The sequence below is a fragment of the Vulpes vulpes genome, chromosome 2 (assembly GCF_048418805.1).
Source record: "Vulpes vulpes isolate BD-2025 chromosome 2, VulVul3, whole genome shotgun sequence".
In the NCBI taxonomy this organism is placed as follows: domain Eukaryota; kingdom Metazoa; phylum Chordata; class Mammalia; order Carnivora; family Canidae; genus Vulpes; species Vulpes vulpes.
The window spans coordinates 130,106,352-130,127,027 of NC_132781.1; the positions used below are offsets into that span (position 1 = coordinate 130,106,352).

General features: G+C 39.0%; 1 protein-coding gene and 1 non-coding gene across 35 annotated transcripts in view; both read right to left on the bottom strand.

Annotated features, from left to right (window-relative positions):
* PDE4D (phosphodiesterase 4D) overlaps window positions 1–20,676 on the bottom strand; it is a 1,410,178-nt gene that overhangs the window by 156,437 nt on the left and 1,233,065 nt on the right. The gene's annotated exons all lie outside the window — the stretch shown is intronic.
* On the bottom strand, window positions 18,693–18,799 carry LOC112908332 (U6 spliceosomal RNA). The gene has a single exon (XR_003232898.1). It is a non-coding gene; the product is annotated as a U6 spliceosomal RNA (small nuclear RNA).

Sequence of the window (20,676 nt, forward strand, 5' to 3'; positions counted from 1 at the left end):
GTTAGCTTGTGTCTCTAAAGGCCAGCCCTGACTTTTTCTTGACATGCATACTTTAGAACTGGTGATATTGTCCCCTAGTCAGAACCCACCTTTTTGTCTCTGCACAAGGCTTGCAACACATGCCAATGGATGAATGGATGAATGAATGAATATTAGGTTTTTTTATAACTGCAGGGAAAGAGCTAAGAGGTAACAAAAATAAAAATGACAAAATTTATATAACAGTAGAGTCCCTGATATCTAAGAAAGGAAAAGGAGTTCAATCTAGCTTTCCATTGGTCCTCTCAGAAAACTTTTTTTTTTCTAAGATTTTATTTATCTATTCATGAGAGACACAGAGAAAGAGGCAGAGACATAGGCAGAGGGAGATGCAGGCTCCCTGCAGGGAACCTGATGCAAGACTTGATCCCAGGACCCCGGGATCATGACCTGAGCCAAAGGCAGATGCTCAACCACTGAGCCACCCAGGTGTCCCCTCTTAGAAAGTTTTAGGACTGCTTTTGAGTAAGGTATTTTCTTTGTGAATCCTGAAGAACCTTTTCCCCCTAAAATGGGAGTTCATCATGGTGATAAACAATGATCTCTAAGTAATATGTGATTTGGGGTTAGGTGGGGAATATATAGTAGCATTGAGAAGTGTGTTCTAAAATTTATATTCATAAAAACAACATAGTAACAGAGGTACTAGGGAGGTGCTACGGTTCTTTCCCTTTCCTTTCCCCCCCGTTATTCCTTCCTTTTTTTCCCTTTATCCTTCCCTCCTTCCTCACTCTCCTTCCCTTCCTTCCTTCTTAGAATCCTCAAATGTTCACTTTTATTCAAATACAGACTCCAATTTGACTGGGTTTTATAGTAACAGTTCCATTTTGACAAAAACTAAAATGAAATGTCACCATCAATAAATCAACTAAAGGATCAAGAAGATTTATAGCATGAGCACAGAAATCGATTTAGCATAGGGATTAAGGGGTTATTGACTCAGCCAGAACTTAGTCTGGACTCTAGCTCTACCATTTTTTGTGCATGTCCTTGAGTGAGTTAATTGAAGTAAATCACACATCTTCCTATGAAAAATGGAGATAACACAATCTCCAAGTGTAATTGTAAAGATTAGATAATAATGTACACACCAAAAACTTAGATGTGCCTGGAATATGGTGAGTACTCAAAATATATGTGATAATTCACATAGAATTACAAAATATTATATTATCTTATACTAGCCATAGCACTGTGAAGTAATAAAGCAGACATTCCAATATGCCACCTAATTAAGCAAATGAGTATTTGGGCAATAATTCATGTGCTTCCAGTGTTGTCTACTATTATCACTTTCAAAGGATATTTTGTAAAAACTATTTGGTTCTCCAAGTGACTTACATTTTAGAACCAATAATGAATTGACGGGCTTTGAACTTGGGAAAGCGCAACTGAATCTTGAGAATTCCACAGGGTTGCTGTTGGTTCACTGCTTGTCAAATGCGTACCTCTACCCTGAAGCTGGCTAGCAGTGCAGAATGGGGCAAAGGTACTTCAACTCTTTCATAATCACATGTTTTCACTTTAATCCAATTATAGATACTAGCCACATGTTTTAAAGATCACAGATCCAAAAAAAGGAACTATCAGGAATTTATGAGTTATAAAAGGGAAACATCTTTTATGACTTTATTAGTCTAATTTTCTATTACTGGTAAAGAGACAAAAAATTATTTTCTTTTTCTTTGCCTTAAGTAAACCAAGTGTGTTGTGAGTCAGGAGATGTGAGTTCTGGCCACAGACCAGCTGTGACCACTACGTACTGAGACGAGTCTTGTCTTTAAAATGAACCCTGCACTGAGGATCAGTAAGATCCTTTCCAGCTCTAAGAGCATATATTTTCACACAAGTTACTTTTCCAGATGAAGGAGAAAGCTGTATGTTCAGAGAAGACAAGAGGGGACAGAATGAAAAATAGGGTGTGTGTGTGTCCTCAGAAAGCAAAGAAAAAAAAATCAATGGATGCTACTCATTAGATTGTTAATGAGCAGAAAGATTAGTGGTTTTTGAATATTGATCTTCATGATATTTTAACTGTTAAAATTAGCTTTATCATGAATTGACTGCATAAAACAGGGCTTTATAAATCTTGAGCAAGCCTCTGTTGAGCATTGACAGTGTACAGAGTTTACATTTAGCTGCCAGGGAGTTTGATGAAATTTGGGTTTAATGAAGTCTGTCCTGCAGCAGCTTGCAATCAGTGGACAGGTTAAGAAAAATGAAGACTTAAATCATTTAACAGGTAACAGAGAAGTGACATGCAAACCAAATATCATCCCAGTTAAGTGGACTAACCTGGGGTTGTGACTTAAATGGCTTACATGGTGAACACATGTCTTTGGATTTCTTTTAGAGATCTTCCCCCTTTAACAATTGAAACATTCTAACCTAGAAGTGACTTTGCTATTTTATAGATGCTTCCCCCCCCCCCTTTTTTGATGCTTTTCTCTTTTAAAGAGATGTTAGAGTAATGTGTTGTTTACAGAATATATCTCCATTAAAGATACTATATTAGGAAATACAGAAGAGATTTTTTTAATTCTAAAGAAAATAAAGGGTATATAATAGGAAGACCATTTTCAAGTGCAAAGGTGTATTTGTTGAATGCTTTTTGTGTCTTACGTACTCTCCATACAGTCTCATTTAATCTTTGTAATTACACATGGTATTATCACCATTTTATATGACAGGTGACAGAAATGAGACTCCAGAAATGAGGTCCAGTGATTTTCCTGAATTCATCAGGTAAATAAGTTTAGGGAGGTGTGACAGGCTCCAAAACTCATGTTCTTCCTACTTTCTTTCTTTTTTTTTTTAAAGATGTTTATTTATTCATGAGAGACACACACACACAGAGGCAGAGACATAGGCAGAAGGAAAAGCAAATGTAGGACTTGATCCCAGGACCCCAGGATCACGACCTGAGCTGAAAACAGATGCTCAACCACTGAGCCACCCAGGGGCCCCTGTTCCTTCTTTCTCATGCTTCTTTTCCTTCTTACTGCTTCTCTGGAATTGTGTGCATACAGACAGAAGTAGGGGGCAGCTGCTTTCACCTCTGCTGGCTAGAGATGATGAAAAATCATCCTATGAGATTTACTGACCAGCTTGAGTTACAAAAATCTATCTTCCCTGTAGGATTTTTTAAAAAATCAGATTCACGATGGATGAATTTTAGATGCAATTTTCCATTCTCCTACAAAGAATGAACAGGTCCTTCCTAGGGCTATAAGAAATCTACTGAAATCAAGATAAACACTGTGCCAGAGATTCAAAAGGTTAAAGTATGTCTGATTGCCATAAAAGATAACTATATCTAATGTTATCAAGTCCTAACTGAAAACTGCTGATTTCATTTACAGACCTCCATGTTCAGGCAAATTACACATTGTTTCCAATGGACATAAGTACATTTACAAACACAAAAAGTTTAAGATACATCTTTGAAGATAAGTTTAATAGGTCTAGAAAAAAAATCCTTTTCTTATTTTTAAAAAAATACTGAAGAAACCACAGGAAGTTTTTCCCTATTGATATCTTTCAAAATATTAACCTAATAAGATTAAACATTTCCTATTACATTATTAAAAGGTTGCTAGAAAATTCATATTTTATATATGCATAAAATGTGCTTACCTAACACAAAAGAAACTGTTCACATTTTGATTTTTGGAACTCTTTTGAATTTTGTATTTTGAAGCATGAGAATTTATTATTTATTATAAATATTTTCAATTGTAAAAAATGTCCTAGGTATGAGCAGTAATCACCACAGTAGCTTAGGATAGAAATGTAACATTTTCAAAGCCACTGAAGAGGGTAATTTCCTTCAAGTAAGTAAATGAGATAGTTATTTCATCAAGAAATGGAAGCGGGCTGACTCACTTTCTTCCAAATCAAATAATGCAGTCCAGTGCAAACTGTTGAAAGAGTTTTGATTCTTTTATTTCCAAATTGGATTTGGAGAGTTTCCTCTTATTCAGACTCTGTCACATGCAGGAGCAGGACAGCAGAACTGAGCCCTGATAATGTAATTAGTTGGATAAGGCTCTCTACAAAAAAAAACTGCAGAAAACAATCACCTATGATTTTATTTCCTCAGTAAAAAAATACACCTTGAGAAAATACAGAGAAATGGTGAAAAGCATATATTTAAGTTAGAACTGTACTCAAACAACTCTTTCATGCCTCTGGCTGTAGCGTCAACAGTTAAGGATATACGGCAGTTCCACGTCAATTTGAAAAATCGAGTGTCTTTGTAACTTGTGTTTCAAATATTCCTTACCATACAACAACAAAAAAGAAATTCTTATGGTACAGTTGAGAGGAGAGAGAGAGAGGTACTTTGAAAAGTAGAAAAGAAATATCTATTAAGAGCTTTCAGTTGAACTGGAAGAGACTTTTTTTTCAAAAAAACCCAAATAGTGTCTGAACCCTTAAGTCACTCTCAAGATGGATCATTTGGAATAAAATTGATAAAATTCATTGCTTGTCAAAGCTGCCCACATTTTTCAGTGAGCTGGGCAGTGTGAGTCATCTACAGTCTCATCTTGACTTTGACCCCTGAAAACCACAAGTTGTGAAACTGTTTAAATCTCTACTCCTTTAACACTTCTCTAAATAAATGGCATTTAGAATTTCTTAAGGTCTTGTTTTTGTCTCCAAATTCCTAAATCAGATTCTAAGACATTTCTATGGTAAACTCAAGAGTTTTAACTTAATGACCATACATTCTGTTATCAGTTCTTTTGCCAAAATTTGTTTTTCTCCATCAATGTCCAATAAGATACAGTAATTGTTTTCCCCCATAAAATTCTATCATTTGAATAGTGTTTTCTTGACCTTCCCATTCAATTGTCTCCACAATCCTTCAGGTAAGAGAATCACTTATGAATATCACCCACACTAAATTGTATTAGGCCCCAGGGTGTGATTTTTTGGTATGAGGGGATTTTCAAATGTCTTCCTAACTCTGCAGCCACTTTCATCATTTATATCTGAGTTATTTCCTGTTTTTCTTACTACAGGAATTATTTGGTACTCAAGCCAGTAATCTTGGTGATTTAGTCATGTCATTATCAGAAATACCCTCAATTAGAAAAAAAAAAAAATACGCATTTTCCTAAATTGCTGACTTTGTTGGGATTTTGGTGGCAGTGACTTTAGAGTCCTGTTTCTATAACGTATAGGTTGGGTGACCTTATTTCAGTTGAGAGTAGAGAAGAAAAAATTTTAGAAGTGGGAAAGAAACACTAAGACTTGGGGTGCCTGGGTGGCTCAGTCGGTTCAGTGACTTCCTTCAGTTCAGGTCATGATCTCAGGGTCCTAGGATCGAACCCTTCATCAGGCTCCCTGCTCAGTGAGGAGTCGGTTTCTCCCTCTGCCCCTCTCCCCTACTCATTCTCTCTCTTTCTCTAATAAATAAATATCTTAAGAAAGAAAAAAAAGAAACACTAAGACTTTTCAGGTGAACTAAAGGAGGTGTTTTCTTTTTACTGTAACTCCTCAAATATTATCTAACCCCTCAAGTCTAAGCTTCTGTGTTCTCATGTGTCCCATGGAAAGGACAATGACAGTCCTGTACCTCACATAGTATGGGGAGGAGGAAATAATAAGGCAAGCAGGGAGCTCAGTCCAGCACCTGGCCTAACAAGCACTCAATACAAGTTACATGTTATGACTTTAATTGGGTATTGATTGTATTTTATATATGACCTATTCCCCCTGAAATAAATCCATCACCCATGAAAACTTTTTAAAGGGGATTCCATAGATGATAGGTTATTCACTGGACCGCTAAAGAAAGACTCATAAAACGACTTCCTAAAGCCAAGGAGAGATTATATATGATAAGTATTTATGTATCATTTTTTAAATAACTGGTTTTGTTTTAAATAGCAGGAACAATATTTCCATTACTCTGAGCCACAGGTGACTCAACTACACCAATGTTTATTGCCCCAAGGAATAGCTGACCAATATTAGGCTGTGGAATCCTATAATGCCTTTGCTCGGTGTGGGCCTGGGCATCGAGATTCTGTGTAAGAGATGCCAGACCTATTTTGGTAGTAGTGGTACTAACCATTGCCCAAAGTTGGCAATCACCAGCTCACAGAATTTGGTGCTCTGAGCAAAGGTGTTAATTATTCCCCTCCCCCCGTTTCTTCAAATGTACCCTTTACTTTCAGAGGGCCATTTTCTCTTAAACTGACACACATCCTCAGGTTTAACTAGACAGAAAAGCAAACATGGAAAAAGTAGATGGGCAAACAACAGTGAATCTGCGTGCACACTCTGCGTTCAATGCCAAAACTAAGGCCAAACTCCGTTTGGTTAAGAGTAAACATTTCCTCTTAAGCATTTTGGACTTACCAGAAACAACAAGAATTAGAGGGTTGACACCTTTCTATGGTGGTTAAGTACTTTCACCAAGGGACCAGGTTCCTTCAGGTGCTATCTTATTTGGATTTTAACTCGTCCTAACATTCCTCCAAGAGCGATCACAGCACACCACATGACTATTCCCTTTAACTCCTAAACCGCGGGGCAACTGGCTGCAGCTTCAAACAACACTATTAAAAATACCACAAGGGAACCTTGGAGCAGGAACTTCAGACACAAGCTACAGCCTCGGGACAAAGAGAGGCTGTAATGACTTTGAGTGATACTGGGATGGAGATTCAGCAGAATTTCAGAGTCTGAGAAACAAAAACAAAAACAAAAACAAAAACCAGTCCCCAAAATTCTTGTGTTAGGTTCCTAGGGATGGGTGTCTGTGGTTGTGCAGGTTTGTCAAAAGACAAGAATAAACTTCATCTCCCCCTACCTCCCTTAAATTTTTCTTGTCAACAGATCCTTGACCAAGTGTCACTACAACTCACAATGGCTTGGCAAAGTTGTCCTAAAGGGAAGCTCCCCATTACTGGGCCTTTGCAAAGAACAGCAGACTCATTAGTACATGTTTTCTCTTTTAACCTGGATATCTTTATTGTGCCATCTAAGCAATTACTTGGAAGTCTTCTGGTGAAATCCTGACTCTAAGGGTTTAAAATGCAAGTGCAGAAATTAGCACAGCCAGGGCTACATGAGAGGCCCCGGGCATCCAAATGTGAATGAGTGTTTTGAAAATCCAGCAGACTTAATGGATTAGTCTAGAGTCCTGCCACGTGGGAGGTCCAAATTCAGGGCCTGGGATCTGGGAAGAAGATGTTACGGTCGTGTTGGTGAAGGAAGAGGAGGAAGAGGAGCCGGCGCCGGTCTTTCAAAGACACCTTTTCTGGGTGGGAGAACAGCAGAGAAGCCAATGCTGGCTTCCAAGTTCTGCAACAGTCATCACAAACTGAGCATGACAACAGAAGAAAAGGCTTTTGTCTTGCTTATTCTGGTTAATTGGCTTATATGCTTCTGGATTCTTCTCAGAAGATCCAGTCCGCTAGACGTGATTATTTATTTTTTCAGGAGATTCCAGGAGCATGGGCACACTGGGCTTCTTCTGGTCTTCCCCTCTCATAGAGTTTTTCCTCTCTATCACATACTTCAGTTTGAAATTTTACATTCTGTACTATAGTTATTTAATTAATATAGATCTCCCTTCTCCTGGCTCCCAGATTATAGGGACTTGGACAGGGATAATGCTTCTTTTGGCCATCATATATCCCAAGAGCCTTGCTGAGGTCTGGCACATGGAGATTCTCAAAAAATTACTTGTTAAAAGAATATTGTCTAAAATGTTAAATAGACCAGGTCTGGACCTAACCCAAAAGCAAGCAATTCATAGGCTCAATAGTAACAATGGCTTATTTAATATGTGCCTAGAATAAAAAATTGTCTAATTTATTTGTAAATCTGTAGGTTCTATTTAACTGTAATTGTCAATGAGAAAATGCAAACAAGGTAACTGGTATCAGGAGAAGAAAAAAATCCACCTCTAGGTGGTCTGAAGTAAAGTTGGAGTTAGAAAAGCTATGGCAAGAGGTAAGTGGGGACTATGAACAAGCAGAGAGCATGAAGAGTAGAAAAAAGCAGGTCCAGAACAAGAAAACACCAGATAGGCAAACAAACAAACAAGTGGTAGAGTCTCAAGATACCATATGTCCGACCAGCAAAGATGAAGTCACAGCTCTCTAGAATTGTGATGATTCCTCAAAATTGTTATGCCCTAATCCTTGTACAAATGACATTTATTTTGATCCAGTTATTTTTGATAGCAGCCAATCTGATGGCAATGCTATTACATGCTGATGCGGGACCTTTGTGAATTACTGTATGAAGACGCCCACTCTTTGCCAGTAGCCTGGGAATCTGGAGTTCTTTCTTGGAACTCTTAAGAATGGTTCCAGGAAAAGTTACCTAATAGCCTTGATTCAAGGAAATGAAACTCCTCTCTTGAACTGGCTGTTTGAAAATGTGGTCACTCAAGTAAAATATAATTTTTTTCAAAGTACTACATCATGGTGTACCCCTCAACATTTACTGCAATTATACATGGGAGTTCTACTTGTCTTGGATCTCATAGTCCTAGAGTTGGTTTTTATTTGCTGTCTGGTCCTCACTTCCTGGTAGTGATCATAGCAGGATGCATCTTCTTTTTTGAGTCACTAGAGACCATCTGGAGTTCAACAAAACCTAACTTGGGAGATCTCTGGCAGCAATGAAATTCCCTTCTATAATCACTTTATAATCATGAACAGCACTCCTTGTGTATGGGAGCAGAGTGGCACAGGCTCTTCTTGAGCATATCCTTGCCTTGAATTGTGCTTCAAACCACACCCTGCTCCTAACTCAAACACAGATGTTGGGAAAGTAGCCGTGAAGAATGACAAAGGGGCTGGGCCTCGGGCTGGGAGACACTGCCATGAGAGATGAGGAAGTGTCATGAGGGGAGAAAGGGATGGATTCTGAGCTTGGAATTAACAGGGTACAGAGGGTAAGGAAAGTGACATTAGATAAGGTGGAGGAGATCATGGAGAAATAAGGGAAGGAGGCAGAGAAGAGAATAGGAAAGAAGGAGGCAGAGGATATAATGAAAGAAGTGTGGGAGACTGCAGTGGAGAATATAAGAATAGAGAAAATATGGAAGAAACAAAAAAGAACGGCAGTGAAATGAGAGCAAAGTGATAGAGGGTTGTGTTCTGGGTGTAGAATCTGAACTGTGACTGCCAGGGATGGAATCCCAATGGTACAACTTTTCGGAATAGTGACTACGGGAAATAATGACTATGAGCCTCAGTTTGTTCTTCTGTAAAACGGGGTTCTAATTCTACCTCACAAGGTTATGAGAATCCAGTGGGATCACATGTTTTGTCTCAGCACAGGGCTTGGCACAGAGCTGGTGTTACTGTGAGTGAGGTGAAAGGAGAGCGGAACAGAAGGGTGAATGAAAGAACAAGATAGAGTAAGTAGGAAGGAGAGAGATTCAGACAGAAGAACAAAAAAGAAGATAGTTTCTTCTAATGATTTTAACCTTTCTTTTCCCATAATATGATTCAAGTTTCTATGCCCATGACCTTATTTCTACCTGTTTTCATGACACTTGGGAAAAACAAGTACATGTTGAATACGAATGCTATTTTAAATTGTATTTTGGTACTAAACTAACCTGCAGTAGACTGTATTTCTTTAAGAGTTTAAATTATTCCCCGGAAATGAGTAAGATCAAGGTTACATGATGCTAAACCAGTCATTCAAAACAACCATTTATTTTCCCTTCCTCCTTACTGTATTGACTAGCCATTTGATGGAACTAAATGAATTGACTGGTTATTTTGAACCAGTTATGGTTATGGTTATGTGTGAACCCAGCTGTAGCCTGTAGGGAGAATAGAGCCCTGGTGTCCTTGGTGGTGTATCTTTCCAAGTTTCTCTCCACAACATGAACCACTTCCTTTTACTTGAAGACATTTTGTTTTTCTCATTAATCTCATGGTCCAGGGCTAGTGTTGAGTATGGAGGCAGCTCTATGCCCATGACCAGAAAACAACGTGATAGAATTGGCCCACAGTATGAAAGGGAGGCACTATGGAGTGGTTCTTACCCTCTCAAGAAAAGTGGAGTGGTAGGTAAAGTATGAAAAAGATATGAAAGAGATCTGTTTATATATTAGGGAGGAGAAATGAAGCCACAGCCCAAATCAGAAGGAAAAAAAAACTGTTTACATTCATCACACAAATGCTTCAAAAGTGCACTGGGCACAGTGTTGTGTGTTTGTCACATCACAGAGATGTCTCCCTAGTATATCCACACAGCTGGATAAATGATGTGCTCACAAACTCACCAACAGCAGTGAGACGAGAGGCCAACCTTCTCTGGCCATTAATAAGGCTACTCTTAAAATGCCATTCAGAATACACCAAAAGTTGTTTTATCTTTTTCACAAAGATATGACATTTTGTAAGATCATGTGACTTATTTAAATTATTGGCCAATGAAGAATAGGCCAGTACTGGCAATTGCTTCACACATTTTCCTCATTCTGATTCAGAGGTTTGACAATATGGAGGTCATCCGTCGTTTCCTTCTTTCACGTTATTCCCTCCTATCAAATGGGTTAAGAGGCAGTTTCATTCCACTTTCCTTCTTACACAGGAGAAACAAAGTTTTCAATGTTCGCTTCTACTGCCCTATGTTTGGCTTCTAGATTCTACTTAATAGTCATTTTAAGATACTCTAAGAAGAGATGTATATGGACCTCCTGGCTCCAGGACTATTGGACACAGAAGTCCATCCATGATGGTATTCTAGCACCATATGCTACATAGTGAAGGCACAACAAAAGAATTGACATATTATTGGGTGGGCTGTTTAGGAATAAAGAGGCATAAACTACAACTTTTAGAACAATTTTACTAGGGCTATGCCTGGGTCACTGAGTCCGTTAAACCTCTGACTCTTAATTTTGGCTCTGGTGGTGAGATTGAGCCCCATATTGGGCTACATGTTTGTTGGGGAGTATGCTTGAGATTCTCTCTCTCTCCCTTTGCCCCTCCTCTTGCCATCTCTCCATCATAAATAAACAAACAAACAAACAAATCTTTAAAAAAAGTTTCCTTAGTTATGTTGGAGGTAAGTATAGGAGCTATGGAAACACAGAGAAGATCCTGACCCAGCCTGGGGAAGAAGGTAGGGCTTGGGTTTTTCCTAACCTAAAGACTGAGGTGAAATAAGCCAAGTAATTAACAGAAGAAAGTGTGTTCTAGTTGGAGAGAAGAGAACAAGCAAATGCAGAGAGCTGTAAAACATGGCATGTATGGGTGGAAGAAGTTTGCTACTGGAAGAGTCCGGTGGGTCCTGTGTACCAGTGCCAAGGAGATTAGATTTTATCTTGTGGCTGATGGGAGGTCCAGAAGGGTTTTAAGCAGGGCAGTGACATTTTCAGACTAATGTTTTCAACTATATTAATTTGGTTGCACTGCAGAAGGCTAGGCTAAGAGGAGTATGCCAAAGATAGACTATTTAATAAACCAGTTCTTAAATTTTTTGATATACAGTAAGAAATACATTTTCATGGTAAATGGCTATGAGTGTGTGTGTATGTCAACAATATCATAAAACAATTTTTAGCTTTGATACTATAGGCTTTACATTCTATTACTTCCTATTCAATTCTATATTTTTTTAAATAAAATGCTAAATGCAACTGACAGTTTCAAAATACTATTGCAGGGACTACTACAGTAATCTGGGGCGAGCTGATGAGTACCTGAACTGGAGAAGTGTCAGTAGGGTGCAGAGGAGAATACAGATTTGACAAAAATTTAGAAAGTAAAATAAAAATATAGTTATTTATTTGATGGAGGGGTGTATGATGTCCAAGTTTCAGTCTAAGATAAAAGTGCTTCTGATCAAGATAGGAAGAACAGATTTGCAAAGAAATATGAATCCAGTTTTTAACATGTTGTATTTATTGATTTTTAAGATTTATTTATTAGCGAGAGAGAGAAAGCACATGAGTAAAGGGGGGGGGGGCTGAGAGAGAAGAAGAGAATTTCAGGAAGACTCCCTATGGACCATGGAGCCTGACACGGGGTTCGATCCCAAGGCCCTGAGATCATGATCTGAGCCTAAATCAAGAGTCAGACGCTTCAGTGACTGAATCCCCCAGGTGTCCCAAACTTGTTGTATGTAAGCAGTGGAATATCATCCATCAGGCACTGGGCTTTTGCCTGGGTCTAAAATCAGGGAGGAGGCCTGAGTAGAGACAGTTTTGGGAATCGCCTTCCAAGTTGGGAGGTATAACAACAGAAGTACCTGAAAGCATCTAGAGAATGCACAGAATAGAAAAACAACAGAAAGTGAACACTCATGTTTAAGGGGGGAAGGAGAGGAGGAAGACAGATCATGAAGGATGGTGATAAAGAATATTCAGAGCTGCAATGGAGACAGGAGAATCGTCTGAGGGAGAATGGCTCCTAATAAATATGTGTTGACTAAACACTTAGTAAATGAATAAGGAGAAGGTTTCATAGAAAGGTCTCCAGGATCAGGGCAGAACAGGCGAAAAAGAGTTTCCTGGACACCACGATGAGGGTGGTGGGAGCTGAGGTGTGTGAGAAAATCCACCTACCGGTGGCTTGAGGAGTGTCTGGGAGGTGAGGAGGGAGCATGGCCTGACCAAAAAGGGAAAAAAAGAATGAGCTAAGGGATCAACAAGGGGTCTGTTATCGGGCTTTGCTATTGCTTGGTTTTGTATTGTCTTTAAGATTGAGAGAGACATGGCTAGGGAAAGAGGTAGAAAAGGAGGAGAGAACGCAGATATGAGAAGAAGAAAGGATAAGGGGGAGCAAGATCGTAGAGGTACTGAGAAGAGAGGGCCAAGGGCACAGAGGCAGAGGTTGACTTAGAGCCGGAAAGGGAAGGGACCCACCACCTGCTGAGACCCGGAGGGAGGAAAGGATGGGTATGGGTGTCAATGAGGGGACGCAGAAGCTGAGGAAATTCATGTCCTCACAATGAGTTTCTTAGTGAGGCAGCTAGTAAAGGCATTTGCTGCAAGGTGATGAGCAGCTGCAGGGTCAGGAGGCCTGACAAGGGGAAGTTCAGAATAAGCACCAAGGGAAGTGAGAGAGAGCACAGAGTGAGGATAGAATGTCAAGTGGTGCTGAGGGTCCAGCTGAGGTGAGAGCCTTGACTTTACTTAAATTCCAGCTGGAAGTCATGTGGGATTTTTCCCGCCAAGAGTTCAGATAAGGAAGTGGAGTGAACAGATCCTGAAACTGACAGTAATGGGTTTTTCCTGCAATGTGTAAATCCCTTTCCTGGAAGGCAAGGAATTTGAGAGAGGGCCTGGGTAGGAAAGGAGGAGAGGAAAGGAGACTGAAATCCCCATATTAGGGACTTGCTGGACAAAATATTCTATTTCCCAGTGTCCTTTGCAGCTAAACGTGGCAGGTGTCTAAGTGAGCCAAAGGGGATTATAAATAGAAGCATTATGTGGGGTTTCTGGGAATTCTATTCCACAGGGAGGGGATGTGCTATTCTTCCTCTCTTGCTCTGTCCTACTGCTGGCAATTCAGATGTGATGGCTAGAGCTCTCTTGATGTCATCTTGGACCATGGAGGCAAAGCCTCTACTCTAGGGATGGTGGAGGAATTATCTGAAAGGGTCATAGGTCCCACAGCAGTACCAGCCTTGGACTGCCCACTCTAGGTCTCCTTTACAGGGAAGAGAAATAAATTTCTATCTTGATTAAAGCATAATTTTTCAGAACTCTTTCATTCCAGCTGAACCAAGGTCCAGCTACAATAGTGTGCACACACTGTGTCTGAAACACAAGCAGGCTGCCTTGGGAGAGAATGTTAACCCTCCACCACCAAATGTCAAGCAGGAGACACATTGTACAGTAAGCAAAGCAGCTCTGGTCTTTTTAGGAGATTATAGGCTGCTCTTGATTTGAATGGAGGGGAGACAAAAGCCAAAACTTGAATTTCTTCATTAAATGTTTAAAAAATAAAAAAAGCCACAGGGATGTTATTGCCTTTTTCCTATGACGGCAAGCAGTCGTCTCTGCACTTTTTGTAAAAGAAGGTATTAAAATTAATGACAACATTAACACCCAGCATGACACATTTCCACTGTCTTACACATTTTTTTTTTTCCTTCCCTGAAGGGTCAGAATTCCCATCGGTCGGCATAAAATGCGCTAAGCCCAAGCCTAGTAAATCACTCATACGGCCCTGTTTTTAAAGTGACTAAACAGCTGTAGTTTTCAAGGTCAGCCAAATCATCTGCCAGGGTCACATGTGTTTCACACGTCAAGTAACGTATATGGGCTCCACTACATTCAGGATCGAACGGAAAAAGACATTTGCAAACAAGTGATCTGAAGCCATGTTTCCAAACAGCTGCTATGGTTATGTGGATAAGAGTTACTATGTAAACCATGTAAGTTGAGGACTATGTTTCCAATCACCCAAAAAGAATATTCATTACAATCCATAAGGTCCAAATCGAGAGGGCCAGTTTCTGATCATGAAGACACAATAAATATTCAATCAGGATAAAAAGTAAAAGTATATGATTGTTGTTATTACGGGTAATGACCTTGTTCATGTGCGAGTGAGAAGAATGTGTATGGGGTATAAAAACAACATCAAACAAACACAAAAGTAAGACGGAACCTAGTTAAATAGCTAAGGACAGAGGACTTGAGGTTAATGAGACTTGGCTACTACTTCTCCCTCCACTTCATGCTGCAGGCAACACTGACTAGAAGCTAAAGACGTGATTCCCAGATGCTAATAACTTCCTTAATAAGCTGGAGTAATTGGTATTATGGAGCCAGACTGATGGCACAAGGAGGGGATGACCTGAGGATTTAAGGAGTTGCGGAATAGAAAATTTCTTATTCTTCTTTTTTTTTTAACTTCACGTTTTAACTCAGAGCATACTCAGAGATGTCTGGCTTCCACAAAGAGAAGGAAAACGGTATTGGTTTTTGTCAACAGCTCCTCCAGTGGGTTGTCCTAACTCGAAAGGGATAATTGGCTTTGAAGAGTAGCTCTTACATTGACTTTTTATTGAGTTTTCACAATATTCTTGGTATGTGCTCTTCAAAGCCCACAATAGGCCTCTTCATCTTGTTTATATTTACTAGTCCTAATGATCTCTCATGTGTGAGATGTGCTGAATGAAGATTGCCTTCTGACCAGTTAACCCCCCTCTGCAGGTTTCAAGGTTGGCTTCTGTATTCCATAGGCAAAATAACAGGCACCTCCCAGTCAGCGGAGTGGGGCAGACAGGCATAGACAAATACTCACTCAAGCTAAGTATGGGCTCCAGTCAAGCTGGAAAAGGTCTCTCAGCTCTGAGTCACTTATACAATCAAGTCCCTGAACATGTTTCTGTCCCTAATATTTTGTTGCTCTAGGCAACCATCAAGTCCACACGAAGACTTCTGCCAACTGGAGAGGATGACTAGCCAGGGGAGCCAGAATTTTCTGTTAACCCTTTGTTGAAAATTCAAAATAGTAAATGGTGGGTGTCAAGGATATTCTCTAAAGGATCTATATCAGAGAAACTGGAATTCATACATGGATTTAGTTAGTGTATCTTTTATTCAACTCCTCAGGGAAATATAATTATAGAATACGAAGGCAATTAATCAGAAGCATGCATTTTTTTAAAAAAATTAAAAAAACATGAAAGAGCTGGTTGGATTTTTAGATATCATCTAATCCAATCTCCTCATTTTATAGATGGAAAACCAGCTTAAAGTACTGATCCAAGGTTAAGCAGGGAGCTAGTGACAGAGCTGGGAATAAAGCTCTGGTCCCTAAAACCTTGGGATTATTGCTTTTTCTATAAGTTTCACAAGTTCAGGGCCATAAGCAGAATGAAGGAATGGTAACAAATCATAAGTGAGGGGTGCCTGGGTGCTCAACTGGTTAAGCATCTAGCTCTTGATTTCAGCTCAGGTCATGATCTCAGGGTCGTGAAACTGAGCCCTGAATCGGCTCTGTGCTCAGTGGGGAGTCTGTTTGAGATTCTCTCTCTCTCTCCCCCTCTGTCCCTCCCCACCACCTATACTCTCTTTCTCAAATATATATACATCTTTAAAAAAATCAGTAAATAAATCATAAGTGATCACTTCTCTTTTGTAATAGCAAATATTCCTGGATGGGAAGGGCTACTCGGCTGGGATGTTGGGAGCAATGCTGAACTTCTACCTAGGTAGTGACCATCCATTAACATGCCCATTACAAAAGTCTGGTCAGGTGAAACATTTAACTATTCCAAAGTATCTGAAAAGCATTCAAAGTATATCATTGCTTATCTGAATTTGATCTTTGATTCATCTGAATTCTTAAGACACTTATTCTCTATGACACAATCCTGGGGGTTGATTCTTGGTATCTTTTTCATATGTATAATTATATCTTGCTAAGTCCTTGAAAGTACGACTACATCTTACTTATTTCCATTTCCCTGAAACCCAGAGTACAGAATTAAATGTTTTTGTTGATTGCTTGATGATAAGTCAATATTAATTTTATTAGCTCTATTAGTTTAGTAATAATCTATTTACCCGGAAATCAATTGTTTGGGAACTTACTCTATTCAATACCAGTAAATAGGTGCAAAGAACCCCAGAACGGTCAACAAATGCCTTTAAAAGCTTATTTGCTAAAAAGCAGAATCAGGCCTGTAAATGAACAGAACGAACTGATGGTTGCCAGAGTGAACTGGGTTGGGGGGATGGGCAAAATCAGTGAATAAGAGTGGGAGATACAAGCTTCCAGTTATGGAATGATCAAATCACAAGGATAAAAGGCACAGCATAGGGAATACAGTCAACGAACCGATACTGTAATAGCATTGTGTCACTGCAGATAGGAGCACTTGTGGTGAGCCCAGAATAACATTTAGAGAAGTTGAATCACTATGTTGCACACCTGAAACTCATGTAACATTGTGTGTCAACTATACTCAAATTGAAAAAAAAATTTAAAACTTGTTATATGCATTAAATATCCTAAAGCTCTACCTCAGAGATGGATTGGCCGCAACTCCACTTTTATTTTGAGTTCATTTGTTCTTATTTTCGACTCAAGGCAATGGCTAGGAGTCTGGATTTCCAAGGCAAAAGAAGCGGCAAGTCAGAAAAGAGGTCACCGAGGCCAGGTTCACTAACAACATTAAAGAAGTAATCATTGGGAGCAGCAGATGAGAAGTTAAAATGCAGCAACATCTGGGGCTCTGAAATACTGGGGGGAAAGTCCACAGATTATTAGCTCCAAAGGGCATCTGTGAATGTCAAAAAAGTATAAAAGTAGATGTATATAATCACGATCAGAGCCACGGAAAATAATTTCCTTACATTCGGTGCATGCCTTTAAAAAAAGGTTAAGAATGAGCACCACACCTTTCAAAGATTTTCATTCCAAATGATTAAAATAAGATTATGACCTTGAGTTTCCTAGAATATTAGACATGGGGAACATTTTCTCCTACATGAAATTTAGGTAATCTATGCACTGAGATAAACCAGCCTTAAATTCCAAATTGGAATTCAAGTATCAAACTATTTTTATCCGATATATAATCCTATATATGCTATATATAATAGCAAGGATCACAAGGGTTCATATACTGTCAGAGCCATTTCACAGCCACGCAGATTCATACAATTACCAGTTACTAAATCCCACACACCTGTTCTTTTATCATTTGCAACAATCTCTTGCTCTATATTTCTGCAAACTAACTATTTTGCTAGTATAGGGCCTTTATTAGACCTTTTTCATGGACATCGCTATTCTGTGGTCTCTCAAATTTTTATATTTTCTTCTTTCATTCTTTGGAATTTTAAAAAGATTCCCAGGTGATTATAATGAACAAACAAGTTTGTGAACCACTACCCTAAACTCTTGGCGCAACATTCATTTGACTCTTAACTACACCCTACAATGGAACTAATACCCGTATACATGTCTATGATTTCTGAGCTGAGCTGCTCTTAAAGTATGCTTTCCCTCCATTTCCATGTTCTCCTTTCTGTTTATTAACAACTATTTCATAATTCTTAGGAGCCACTTCTTCCAGAAGACCTTCCTTATCTTGCTTAACATCTCCAGCAGAGAGGTGCTAACGTTCTCTCTGCGTTTCTTTTTAGAAGTGCCATTTGATGCTAAGGCTCAAACAAAGATGGTGGGGTGGGAGTGGCTCTCTTAGTTTTACTTTTTCTTGGTAGGGAAACACCTAAGGGGATCTGTCACACTTATGAATCTACCCTTCTTTGAAGGTCTGATTTGAAAGCAGATTGGGCTACACTTTGCACAAAGGCATTTTAAATGTGCAGGTGTGACTGCCCAAATTAACAACAAAACTTTGAACTTTTACAGAACCTTTCATCAAATGGTATCAAAACAATTCAGCTTATAAAGCCTTAGGAAGCTGGTGGACAAAATTTTCTATTGATATATAAATGGGGATTTACTGCATTAGCTATGTTGGTGATTTGTTTCAAGTCCCAAACAATGGGACGTTTAGGCAAAGAAAAATATTTTCTGCAGGCCTACGTCTTCAAATAGTGACATTTAATCTTGAAAACCTTTAAGAAAAAAATAATCCTTTTCTTTTTAAATTTTTGTTGAGTTTAAGTTACCAGTACACAGGCACTTGTATTGAGAATTTAGTGATCATTTTTTCTTAAAAAAAAAAAAATGGAATGCTTCACAAATTTGCGTGTCATCTTTGGGCAGGGGCCACGCTAATCTTCTCTGTATCATTCCAATTTTAGTATATATGCTGCTGAAATGAGCACAGAACCTAATAATTATTTTTCTCTCTTAATTTGACTATGCATTAATTTCTTTTTGATGATCCAAAGAAGCTCAATGAACATACTAAAATGGACTTCACCTGTGGTAAAGGAGAAGCATACTCACCAAAGTATTTTTAAATGAACAAAAGTGTCTTACAAATCTCTTTGAGTCTTGTGGTTATTATTACTTAAACGTGTCTCTCCAAAAACACTTACGAATCTAATCTTTTTCTGTTTTCCTCCTTCTGGCTGCTTTCGCTATTTTTCCTCACATACATTACCGTGAGCTCAAGACTGGGAAGAGCGGTGTATTTCCCATTTTCCCATATTTTAAATCTGTTGTTAAGTACTTTGAGCAAAATGTGTCTGAGGAATGTTTATCAGACTATGGTTTTTATTTGGCTTTGTCCTAGCATATTAGTTTTTTTTTTAATTTTTTGCCCCAATTCAACGTTTTCTTTGATGTCTTGTTTTGACCAGCTGCTGAGCTTTTTGTGGCTGTCCATTTACATCACTTTAAAAAATGGTACATAAATGAATTTGAACAAAATGAACAGTACTTTCACATTGTTTAAAAATCAAACATGTTCCTAAGGAATCTGATTTATGGCAGATGGAGAACAAAACCTTCCAGAGGGAGGGCTGTTAAATGAGTCTTAATTGCTTGCACATGAAAATATAGTGACTAAGATTGTGTGCACAATTAGGAATTTAAACATGTAGAAAAGAACTGGCCATGGAAACATTTTTGCAGGCATAGCTAGTTTGTATGAACACAGACAATAGAAGACAAGTTAGTAAAGGAAAATCATTTTAAGAGAAATTTAGCTGTTTACTTCTTTCTTCTTTATGTCAAGCTTCCAATTGTAAAGATGATTCATTTACCTCTGAAACTTACTGTACATTCAAGGGGAAAAAAAAGTTTATTAAAGAATTAGAATTTATTTTTTAGTCCCTACTATGTGCCAGATACTAGGCGTGGTGCTTATTCATTTCATTTAATCCTAACGATAGGTTTGTTATTAATCTACATTTTATAGTTGACAACTAGAGGCTCAGAGAATAAGTCGCTTAAAGTGAAATGGTTAATAAGGGGCATAGCCAAGATTCTCTGTATTGACTGAATAAATTCGAAGCCACCCTCTCCCACTCTCCACCATGCCTAGTAGTTCCCCTGGTAAAAGATACATACCCTTCAAAAAAAAAGTAACACTAAGTGTCTTCTACTTTCAGTTTCTAGTCAAAATGCCTTCCTTTTGTTGGGTGACATGGCATGGTGGGGTTGGCTGGACCAGCCAGAGTTGGTCAGATCTGGGGTTTGGACAGAGATGGTAGGTTTAGACACAGAGACAAGAGCTGGGTGGCTTCAGAAGCTCTTCAGTGTTTGGGGCCAAGTGGAAGGATCTAAACAAGAGATTCAGTGCCTCAGTGGCTCCATAGGTAGCCACCATAAGGCCAGTGAGGTTCTATCTGGTTCTGCCACACTGTGTGGTACTCAGTCTAGCTGCCCAGAGCCCCGGCTGGGCCCTCCTCACCATAATGCTGATGTTCCAAATGAGTAGATTGTGCGGTGTTCTTTAGTGACCCTCCGTCTGTCTTCAGAGATCTAAGTCCATCTCATGCCTCTGATGGACCAAAGTGCCTTTTCCAGGGGACCTCAAATTCTCCTTCAGATTCTTTCTCCTTGGGAAATCTTTACTTTCCTGGGATGGGGTATAGGCTTTTTCTAGGAAGCGTCTGATGAATGTCACTGTGTGGATATCCATAACTAAAGTTCAAACAATGAACCTTCCAGTAAACTCAGAAACCCAGCTCGTCCGTACACTGGGGCTCTACTTACATGTTTTTCTTAGAAAGTTGAGAGGCTTAATAACAAT